We start from the raw sequence: 11870 nt of genomic DNA on the forward strand, positions 1-11870 counted from the left end.
CCCATGGGTGGACAAAAGGTAGAAGTAGACCTCTGGGTGATTCAAAGAAGTGTGTGCATTGGTTCAAGATTGAATTAAAATGCAAACCAAACAAATTTCTTCCCCATTTGAAGATAGCATCTTCAGAGAAAGCTTTTAATAGCTGCATGCAATAGCTTACTGTAAGTAGGAGTGGGGAGATTTGTTAATTTTGACCCTATCATGTTCTCAGTTTCCCAGTCTTCAATTCAGTTCTCCACATTTCTGCAGCACTTTGCAAATTTTCTTTTAAAAAAATCTTCATGAAAATTGTTCAGCATTTCAGTGAGAATTTTTCCTAATAAACATATTTTAATGCAGTTTTGACTGATTTACACATTTTTGCAGGCAATTTTCCTAATATAATGCATCTTGTATGCTGTTTTCACTAATATATTCATTGTTTTGCTCACTTCCCCCTATGCATTTTTGTAAACATTTGTTGGTTGGAGAACTGCGTCGCAAATTTCAAGTGCAAATTTCAAAAGTTGGCTGTGTTTTGGTTCGCATATTGTTTTGGAAAGTGTGGATTTGATAACTTTGGCTTTAAATGAGAACCGAATCAGATTTCTCCCCAATCCCTACGTGTGACCAAGATGCAATGATGGTGAACGTTTGCCTCTCGTGCTCAGGAACCCTGTGGGGAGAAAATGCAAGCACACATTCCACTGATTAATAACAAACCTGTTTTAAAATGTGCTGCTTTGTAAAATCACTTTATTGTAAGCTTGAGGATGTGATATATTTGTAAGTGTTCTGATTTTGCTTGGGCCTTGACCAAGTTAAAGATGCCACAGACCTTGCCTGCACCCAAACCATAACTTTATAAGAAAACGAGCAAGGCAGGTGTTGTATATGTAAGCAAAGAGTTGCCACAAGTGAACTGCAGAAGTTGGTGGTGTGTCTCATTTGGTGAACTTATTTGTTATTCAGAATTTAGAACGGAAGAATTCTTTGGATGCATTATTCATTGCAAATTTGACACTTGAGAAGGGAAAGAAGTTTCAAAAAATTAAAAACCTGTTTTTGCCCTCGGCTTGGTGTTTTAGTTTCATGTAGAGTTCAGTTCCTTTTAGGGTTTTGCTTTTGATGTCTTGTGTAGCTAAACTTCAAGAGCTGGTTGGAGAGCAATGTTTGCTGCACCACCACTCCCAGTTAATACACAGTGCATCTGTCAGTAGACAGCAATCTCTCAGCTCATCTGAATCACAACTTTCTGTGTCATTTGTAGAAACACCATAGTCAGTCACTGTAATGCTATAACCAGTGAGTTGCACTGAAGAAAATAGTTATTTCAGGCAGCTGGCCCATGAATATGAATCTTGCTCTCTCCTCACAATGGCCAGATGTTTCACTAACTTCTTCGCAACATCCATTCTTCTTAAAACAAATCATATATTCTTAAGATCTGGAGTAACTACTGTCTGTTGTAACCAGACAGGAGCACAATAAAATCGGAAGGAATGTATGTGTGGGCGGGTGTTTTCTATATTAAAAAAACACCACGTTAACAAAATCAATTTCTTCTCTTGATGCGACATTTCTCGTAATGTAGTAGTTTTCAGGTTGGGGGAGCAAAGAATATCTAGCCAATATCAACAACTTTCATGGCTGTTTGAAATCCTTTGCCTTGAGGTGCACAACTCCAGCTGCTGGGGATCAGTCATTTTAATGATAGGCACTATAGTGGATAGGAGAAAGGAGCAAAAACCATGAAATGAATCAAATGAGTCATACCTTCTAGGTTCCTGTGATCCAGGGTTGGAGAATCTCTGGCTTGCAGACCATTCTTGGCCCACCAGGTAACCCAGTTTGGCTTGTGAGGCCATTTTCCTTAAAAAAACACCTATCCACCCATGTCATTGGTGATGTAATCCCTTATGAAGATACTTATTTTTCACAAGTTAAGTACAGTGGTACCTCTGGTTATGAACTTTATTCATTCCGGAGGTCCGTTCTTAACCTGAAACCGATCATAACCTGAGGTACCACTTTAGCTAATGGGGCCTCCTGCTGCCTCTGCGCTGCCACCGCATGATTTCTGATCTCATCCTGGGGCAAAGTTCTTAACCCAAGGTACTACTTCCGGGTTAGCGGAGTCTGTAACCCGAAGTGTTTGTAACCCAAGGTACCAATGTACTTAACACCTTTTATCATTACATTTTCCACATAGAGGTCAAAAGGAGGCCAACACAAGCTGGCATTGGGGGCATATTCATCGCTGAAGATACGGAGAGATTAAAACAACATTGTCACTAACTTCCTCACTAACTGCTACCCCTATCTTGGGAACCCTTGTGCCAAGTTTGGTGACGATATTGCTGGAGGTGTCTTAATCCAAGTTAAAAGACAGAAAAATGGACAGATGTTCTTCTTTTCAAAATATATACTAGATGAATATTTCTATCACCACTTTGCACATAGTGAAAATGTGTGACACAATCTACAGAAGTACCTAATTCAACCAGCAACAGAGTTCAGGAGCAAGTTTTTCCACAGCAAGAAAAGGGGAAAAAAGCATCAAATAAAATCCTTTCCCATCTCTAATAAGAAGTTCAATGAGTTCAATAAGGTATTGCTGCTTAAGTTTGTTAGAGGAGGGGGGTGGGAAAGTGTTGTGAGTGGAGGACTGCTTTCTGGACTGCTTTCACAATTTTTTAAAAGGAAAAAACACAGAACCATATTACAGTTGTGGCTTCTTCAGATAAAAAGCACACGCACAGTCCATTGACTGTGTTATCAGGCAGGAATCTGATGCCATCACAAAGCTGGTGAAGCTGGAGTGTGGAGGAGATGCATTTCCCTGGGATACTCATGGCTCAAAGCAGGACAGCCGAATGCAGAGAGTGAGAGAGGCTGGAGAGACTTTAGTCTTGAAATTCTAAAGTCAGTAGGCAACTTTTATTAAAAACTCTGTCAGTATTACCTTCAGTCTGTGGGCTTGCAGTTCTCTTGCTGGAAACTTGTTCAGTGCAATTTCACCCAAAGAAGACAAAAGGCAAGGCCTGCTCTTTTCTTAGAGCATGCTGTTCCAGGTATTGTTTCCAATCCTTTGCTTTGGAGAAGATGTGCTTCCTGAATCTTGACTCTGGGAGGTAGGAAATCTGTTTTAATTTTAATATATATATATATTTTCCCAAGCAGAGCGGGAGAGACTCAACATTCCCAGCCCAAACCATTTCTCTTCCCACAATAATTTAATGGTCTGGGTTCTATTACAATTAGTAGAAAGCTTTTAAGCTTAATATACATTAATAGGAAGCACATCACTGCAGCACAGTCCTGGTTTCATTGGTTGCAACCTTGATCCCACTGAGATCACAGCTTTATTTTGATCTTGACTTCAGGGGAGACAGGACAGCACCCAGTGACTTACAAGGAAAAAGGAGAGAAGTTAGGTTGCAGTCCTCACCTCATTTACTTAGGAGTAAGCCAGCAATGAATTCAATAGTCCCGAGTTTAAGATTGTACTGTTGGTGACATGTGAGATGTGACATGCAAGATCCATTCTTGGACTGCAATTTTGGAGCAGCCACACTGGGGGAGGCAATATTTAACCCCTTGCCCTGCCCCATGCCTTCTCCTCAATATAAACTACTCCCCCCAAATCCCTATTACCTCATGAGGTGAAAGAGGGCAGGCATGCTACAGGTGTAGGCACTTCTTTGCTGCATGTGTATTCTGTGAGGACCTGTGTGCATTTGTCACTCACAATGATCCACACACAGATTTTGCCATATTTCCTAAATTCAAGAGCTTCAAATGAAGGAACAGTGACAAATCTGAAGCCACCCCAAGCTGGAGATGCGCAAGTAGGATATGTGGCTTTTCATAGCCTTGTGACAATGACAGCCATAATATTAACGCCACAATATTAATCATCTCTAATGTGACACCAGTGCATTAAATTCACTTTAGACTGTGACAGGCGTGCAGGCAAAAGAGAGAGAAAGGACATGTCTAGGAACTGCTAAGCAAAACTCATTTCCCAGGCCCAGGTCTGATGAAGGGAGGAGAATGGAATCTCCAAATATACAGCTCTAAATGCTTTTTCTCTCAGTTTTACAATGCATTTTCTGAGTTTTCTGAGCTGAGTACTATGTTGGAAAATTCAATAAGTGCAGTGAATAAGTAAATCCCAACCCACCTTTAGCAGGAGGCAAGGACCAAGTCATGTTACTCACACAAACAAGGGGTAGCTGGGCTGCCCCTGAGGTTGCACAACCTCCCTAGCTCTGCTTCCAGCATGGCTGTCTACAGGGGGAAAGCCTACAAAGGCAGATCTTCACACATTAGGCTTCAATAGGTCCTGTCAGTCAGTGTTCAAGGTCCTGGGGAAGCCGGAAACATAGAGATAATAGACCTCCCCCTTCAGATATCCATGCCTAATGCATGCCTATGACCTCAGGGGAAGTGCCAGCAGCCCTTGGGACACAGGAGTAATGGGTGAATGGGGTTCATATTTCTCAAGCATGTCCACTCCCAAATGTTGTGGGCTTTCCGACTTCTCCCATTTCCAGAGTCCTTATATTTCCACCACCGAATTAGGTCTATTCTTCTTTCACTTCGCACAAGCTAGAAACTCTCACTCACTTCTTCGCAGCTTGGAGGTTGAAGAGTGAGTTTCTCCTTCTGCCCTCTCCACAACGCCTCCTTTGACCAGGCTCCTTGGTCTCCAGTATGTGGCTAGAGAAGGCAATGATGAGGAGAGCAAGGAAAAGTTTCCACGTCACACAAAGGACTGATCTACACTGGTCAGTTAAAACGTTAAAAAGGCATTATAAAAAGGGCACTATAGAGCAGCGATCCGTCATCAATGAGGAATGGCATTGAAAGCTATATTGTGGGTTCTTTAAAAGCATTTTTATATCAGTGTAGATCCAGCCCAAGTCATGCTCAGGAGCTTTGTTTTATTTTATTTATCTTCCCTTTTGTGAGCTGCCCAGAAACTGCCTGTGTAGCACACAAACCATAGTTTAAGGAAAGAAATTTATTAGTTTGCCTCTGTCTGCACTTCCATAAAAGCTGACCACGTCTTTCTTTATTACTTGTTTCAAAATAAAGTCCAGCAAAACATTCTCATTTTGAGAAGGATGGGGCTAGAATGGGGTTTATAGTGTGCGCTGTATGATGAAACTAAGACATTTCTCGGATGTATCATACATCTCTTTCGGCTTTCTGTTTTGATTAGCTCATTGTAAGAGTTCATGTCTAATCTTGATAAGCTCATTTATATCGCACAAAAGTAGAACATTGCCTCTATTTGCATTTGCTTGTGTGTGCGGATGAATTTGATAAAGCATCAATTATTTGGGAACTGACTGGTGAGTTTGATGTTCTAGATTTTATTTTCACATGTCTGCCAGAGTATAATTGGTTAAGACAACACATTTAAGTCATTAGCAAAGCTAAAAAAGAAAAAAAAAAAACCCCACACACCCTATAATGACGATTGTGTTTAGTAGGTTTTGTGATCTTCCCCAGTTGCAGATCAGCAGAAATACCAGAAGGGCTCTATTCATGTGGTATGCTTAATTATAACCAATAAGCCGGGATAGATTAGTCTTGTGTATGTCCCTGCTGGATATTTGCTTGTATCATGATGGATTGATATTTCTTGGAAGCAGAGGGCCTTTTGAATAGAGCTCTGGACTGTTACTTAGTTGCTATATAAAAGGCAGCACACATAAGCAATAAATTCAGCAGTAAGTAGCAAAAGACATTTTCTAGATAGAGCTGATTCCAGCAGGCTGCTGCTTGCCTGGATAAAGGGGGAAGGAAATCACGCATAGACACCTCCTTTGAAATTTGTTGCTGATCCCCAGGACCTTAGACTAGGGATGGGGAACCTGTGATCCTCCAGATGTTGCTTAACTCCAATTTACGTAAGCCCTGGTCACGATGAACCATGGCAACAGTGGAATGTGCACAGGTTCCACATCCCTGCCTTAGACTTATAATCATGGTCTCAACAGTGGCGTAGCGTGGGGGGTGCCAGGGGTGCTGGCCGCACCGGGCGCAACATTTGGGGGGGAGGGGCGCGTTTGGCCGGCCCTCCTCGAGGAAGCAGGAACTCCACTGTCCTCGGACCTCCTCCGAAGGCTGGCGGTGGGGTGCAGAGACCTTCTCCCCGCGCCAGCCTCCGGAAGGCTGCTCCGAAGCCTGGCGTTGCGGCGGAGAGACCTTCTCCCCGCGCCAGCCTTCGGAAGGCTGCTCCGAAGCCTGGCGGTGGGGCGGAGAGACCTTCTCCCCGCGCCAGCCTTCGGAAGGATGCTCCGAAGCCTGGCGGTGGGGCGGAGAGACCTTCTCCCCGCGCCAGCCTTCGGAAGGATGCTCCGAAGCCTGGCGGTGGGGCGGAGAGACCTTCTCCCTGCGCCAGCCTTCCGAAGGATGCTCCGAAGCCTGGCGGTGGGGAGGAGAGACCTTCTCCCCGCGCCAGCCTTCGGATGGCTGTCCTGAAGACTTGTGGTGGGAGCAGTGGCGTAGCGTGGGGGGGCAGGGGGGCCTGCTGCACCTGGCGCAACATCTGGGGGGGGCGCAGAAGAGACTCGAGTGCTAAAATCCACGGGTTAGGGGGCGCAAATTACTTGCCTTGCCCCGGGTTAGGGGGCGCAAATTACTTGCCTTGCCCCGGGTGCTGAGAACCCACGCTACGCCACTGGGTCTCAAACATTCCAGGAAAGTTGTTGTAAGCAATAGCAGCAGCAACAACAACAACAACAAATTTGACCTAGAATTATGGTGATCCTGTTCAGTCAGTTGAGGGAGGATGTAATGGGTGCAGGTAACTGCAGATCAAGCAGAACTGGTTTCAGCTGAGGGCCAAACTGGTACAAAACAGTGAAAGTCAACCTTGGGATGGGGGATAATAGAAGCTGCAATTTAATTTTGGAACAGAGGCATTTTGAGAGGGAGTACTTAAATCTGTCCCCTGCAGGCCATTTTTGTGATCGAAATGCTCCCCTTCCATCTGATAATGTTGACAGCCTTTACTTGGACTTTGTTATTTTAACCCATGTGCAAATGTGTTCATTCTATGTGCCTGTTTTATAATTTCATTTTCTCGTTTTTATCTGTTGTTATCTACATTATAAAATGAAATAATAAACATTACCAAATAAGAGAGCTCTCCCTCCAATCTACTTTTCCAACCATAGAAGGAAAATACAGGGGACTGGTTCATGTGCAGTTTGGCCCTCAGCCATCACAGGGGAAGGGATACAGGTAGAAAGAGCATTGGCACAAACAACAGTCAGCTCTGCATCTCAAGTGACTCATTGGGGAACCAATCAGTCAGGAGCAACATCCTTCTTGAACCAATCAAGAGAGCTGGAATGCTTGAGACTGCCATATACTGATAGGTCCAATTGGCTCAGCACCATCTCCTTTAATGGGCAACAGCATTTCCAAGGTGCCAGCCATGTTACATGATATCCAGTTAGCTGGAGACACCAAGGAGTGAACCTGGGATCTCTTGCATGCCAAGCATGTCTCGCCTAGGTGAAGATATTGCTGGAACTGACCACTGGCCCCCACCTTCCCCCTCTAGCCTCTCACTCCCGATCCCTCCCAGATGTAGACTGCCGTGAGTGGGTGGACTTCTCTTCTGGACCTGTCTGGCCTGTAGCTCAGCAATGTGAAGGACCCTTCTCAAGTCCCTGTTTCAGGGGCAGAGGAGAACCAGTAGGACTGGGACTGTCAAGCTGCTGGCCAGCAAGGCCAATCTCTGACTCCTCTTTCTCAGAGTCTGTGCTCACATCTTCTGACACACACACCCCGATCACTTAACACTCCTGCATCTGGCATCTCCCAGCTTGTCACTCATTCCACAGACTTGTCCCATGGTCCACTATCACTGTCCTGGGTCTAAGTCATTGTCATCTGTGTCATCCCTGGGGGGCTGTTGTGTGGGCAACACCCACCCCCTTCCTCGTCCAGCCAGTCCCTGACAGATGGGCAGACAAGTGGTTGGTCTTAGGCTTCTTAAGCTGGCCTACACTACCTCCCACTGGTGATGAGAGATTTCACTTGGGAGGAGCTTGAAATGCATATGCTCCTGCTAAAGCAAACAAACACAACCTCCCCTCCACTTTGTGTTGGGTGTAACTCTCTCTGAGTTGGGTCCAACTCAAAATTAATCTCTCACCCTGCTCTTGCCTAGAATGCTCACCAGTCCTTTCTACTTTCTACAAGAAAAAGAAAAACCATACACAATGAATCCCTGGGATAGGAGAAAAGTGTAATAGACTGACTTCTACACAGGAAAGGCCCTAGAAGACTTCTCTGAAGAGGGAAATTGCGGGCATCATTTCCTGGTAGGAATCATGGGACTTATCATTTATTAGTCATCCCACAATCTTGAATTCCCACAATCCCTGGCAGAAAATGATGTTGCATGCATCACTGCCAGCTAAGGTAACAGGGGTTTTGGTATTTTTCCTTGGGGAAGGTGGGCAGATTAACAGGGAAGTGGTAGTCTGCATTTGAACCAGTAAGATTTTTGAGCATTTGACAGGACTGCTCAAAACCTGCAGTCATTTTTTGGGATGTTTGTGTGCCAAAGAGGTCTCCACATCTTGTTGCCTCATGTGGGTACAATGTTGGGTAACTGCCTGCTCGCTGTCCTGAATTTCCTTGTAGAAAGGATAGCCTACTCATGTGGTTAATAATAATCATAACAATACTATGGATGTGACCCCAACAGGAGACTGAGATTTCTTCTTCTGCTCATGCATAAATTATCTGCTAAAACAGTCATAGGGAGAAGCACAACAAATATAGATCCAATGCATTTGCAAAGGTAACCAGCTGTTACGAGCCAAATATGACATGGCTTCTGTAAATGAAGTGTAAAAATATATCCGTTCATAACCTTTTCTTTGATAGGCATGCCAGTCTTGGCACTGAATACTTGCACTGCATACTCTTACACTTCGAGATAATGAAGTGATTTGGAAAATAATTATTAATCTGGTAATTTATTTTTATTTAAAATACAACATCTGATGTTGCTTCAAGTACAATCTGGGAGACAAGTGGAGCTTCATAAAAGGGGTTATTATATTATTAATATATCATTTCAGAGAAACAAAATAAGAAGCAGAAGTAAGCTGGAATTTATCCAGAAACCCAAGAGAATTAGAATGGATTCTTACAAAACAACCTGAGCACTGAAGTTCTGTAGGAACTAAAAAAATAACCATGCAGAAACAAGCTTGATGGTCAGAGCATTTCTATGGGGACAGGGAAGGAAGAATCTGTGGCAGCAGAACCATCAGATCCAAAGCTTCACCAGGCTTCCATTAACAGGGCAAAGGGGAAGTTTTGCCCTGCTTTTGGTTGTAATCACTTGCCACTTCCTTTTATATCTGTCCTTTCCTTTGTATTTTTCCTCCCATTGATTCCAACAGGGATGGCAAAACTGGTGTGCCAGCTCCAAAGCCCATGGAGATGTCACCACAGGATTGAGCCCTTGCTGAATACTCACAATACAAAAGGAGGAAAATCAATGAAAGGAGATAGTTTTGGAGCAAGTATATACATAAACATATATATGCATAAAAATCTAAGGCTGTTGTCACACAATGCAACTTGCATGCTCAACTCCAGCATGGTGAACAGCAGGCAGTAGAGTGAGGAAGCAGCGCTGGTGCATTTCTTTAATGGAGAAGAGGAGAAGGTGTTTCACAAAATGGTCTAGCAAGTTGCTAGAAGGATCAGGCAGTGGCCCATCTAGTCCAACATCTTGTTCTCTAAGTGGCCATTGAAGGGATACCACAGGAGAAGAGGGGAACGTTTTCGCTTAAGTCCTGCTTGCAGGAACTGCACGAGGACATGGAAGCTGGTTGGGTTTAAATACCCAATAGGCGAACCAGAGTGAAGCCTACAGGCTCAGTCTGATCAGCCTTGATTAGCGGGCGGTCTATAATCCACTTTCAAGGCTGGCACGAGAACCATTTTGGGATTTCACCAGCCTAGGAAACCCCCCTCCCTCTATACAAAGCCCCTCACTGGATCATGGAGGAGTGAGAAGCGCCATTCTACAAGGCCCCCTGCCCATTTAAGGTAAGCAGGCTTGTGGACTTATCACTGGCATCTGGCTGGCAACTTATAGCAAGCCACTCTGTGAAAGGCTTTTCTCTCTGCTCCGTGTCCCCTTCAGTCATACAGTGCAAGAAAGCGACTGGTGGGGACGAGTCGTTGGGGATGGGACTTTGCATACACAGTTCACTGCCCTCTCTGTGCATTTTCCTGAAGAGCGTTTAGGTGCTAGAATATCAATGGCAATAATTCAGAAGGCATGGAACAAAGGAAATCTGATTGCTCTCAGTATTATTAACACTGCCCAATCAGCAAGCAGAGAACAAGCTGTGACATACACATGTATTTGAAATGATAACCTGTATCAATCACTCCTGAGCGTATTCTATGGTATTCTAAAGAGGCCGTCTAAAAATGTTGCTGCAATTCAACATGATAAACATTTAGTACTAGCGAATTTAATTTTTTAAAAAATGTGAATGCTTGGACTAAATTTAAGCATTTGAACCTTCCCTGGAACTATTTAATTGTAATTCTGTTTCATCCAGTGATGGCCTTCATTGAATTGCAAATCGTTTAACAAGCTTTCATACTGTAATGCAGGGGGAAAGCTGTCTAAGTTACAAATGAATGATCAGAACACTTTCAAAGGATTGGATCATTCAATTCAGACAGTTGGATTCCAAGTTTCAAAGGGTTAGATTGAGATTCAATAGTGCCAGAGGGTTACATCCAGGTGTTTCAGAAAGTTGGATGCCTGTGTTTCCAAAGTGTACTAATTGTATGACAACTTTTTAAATTAACTACAATGAGTAGCAATGCAACAACAAAAAGTACATCTAAGAGAAGGGAAAATAACCACACAGTAGATGCTATCTAATGATGAACATTCATGAGCTTAACAGATTTCCCATCATGCAGTGTGACTTTCCCTTCTTCTCCTCCCACTCACATCCTCCAGTGTGTCCCTTCCGCATCTGCTCTTGAGAAATGTGAGTCCTCCGGATGTATATTTGGTCGGCCATAAGGGCTGCAGGTGGGAAGAGAGGAAGGTGTGTTTCCCTCATGCAATGTTGGATATCACTCAGTATTTTGAACTATGCTGGCTACCCTCTCCACAATGATTAAATTTGGGTACAAACAAATACAGGGGTTTTGTTACCTAACAGCTTTACTTTATGAGTTTCATCTATTTACTCTTCAAATGCATAATTTACAGCTTCTCACTTCCTATTCATACATCAATGCTATGTTGCCATTCTATTTTGATGGCTGTATAATTGTTTCAATTATTCTTCTATACTAGATGCTCCAGTGTTGTGTAAATAAATGCTTAATTTTGTTATTTAATACAAAATAAATAAATAAAATATTCCACAACCTTGGGATTCCGGGCAAATCTAATCCATGTTGTTGAGTGTTAATAAAAACCAGTTAGAGGTGCAAAGAAAGTAAGTGTGGGTGTGACCTAATATATACCTTAAATGAGAATTAATTTTCTTTTTTTGCTATACATTCCTTGATCCCCCACCCCCCAGTTTGCAATACAATCCCACATGGTTGTGTTATTGCCTTTGAATACGTGCTTATCCAACTATCTAGTTAAGGCTAGAATGCTCCGGGGGCACACTTTGAACTGATCATCTGGATAAAGTTTTAGTTGCTGGTTACTCTCAATAAAACATTAATCTTATGCTTTAGGCTAGCCCAGAGAACTGTGAATGACTCCAATTAAGAGGCGTGAATATCATTTACACCTTTCTGTTCCACTCTGAAGAAAGGCTACAGCTGCAAAATGCAGGCTGAAAAAA

The 11870-nt window shown here is 43.3% G+C and overlaps 1 long non-coding RNA gene across 1 annotated transcript; it reads right to left on the minus strand.

Moving 5' to 3' along the window:
• Positions 1 to 355: 355 nt before the first annotated feature.
• On the minus strand, positions 356 to 7188 carry LOC310688792. Its single transcript, XR_014517187.1, has 3 exons — positions 7133 to 7188; positions 4612 to 4704; positions 356 to 1699 (listed from the first exon to the last, which is right to left on the minus strand). It is a non-coding gene; the product is annotated as an uncharacterized lncRNA (long non-coding RNA).
• Positions 7189 to 11870: the final 4682 nt, after the last annotated feature.

Source organism: Podarcis liolepis, assembly GCF_965112155.1.
Source record: "Podarcis liolepis genome assembly, chromosome: 11".
NCBI classification, from domain to species: domain Eukaryota; kingdom Metazoa; phylum Chordata; class Lepidosauria; order Squamata; family Lacertidae; genus Podarcis; species Podarcis liolepis.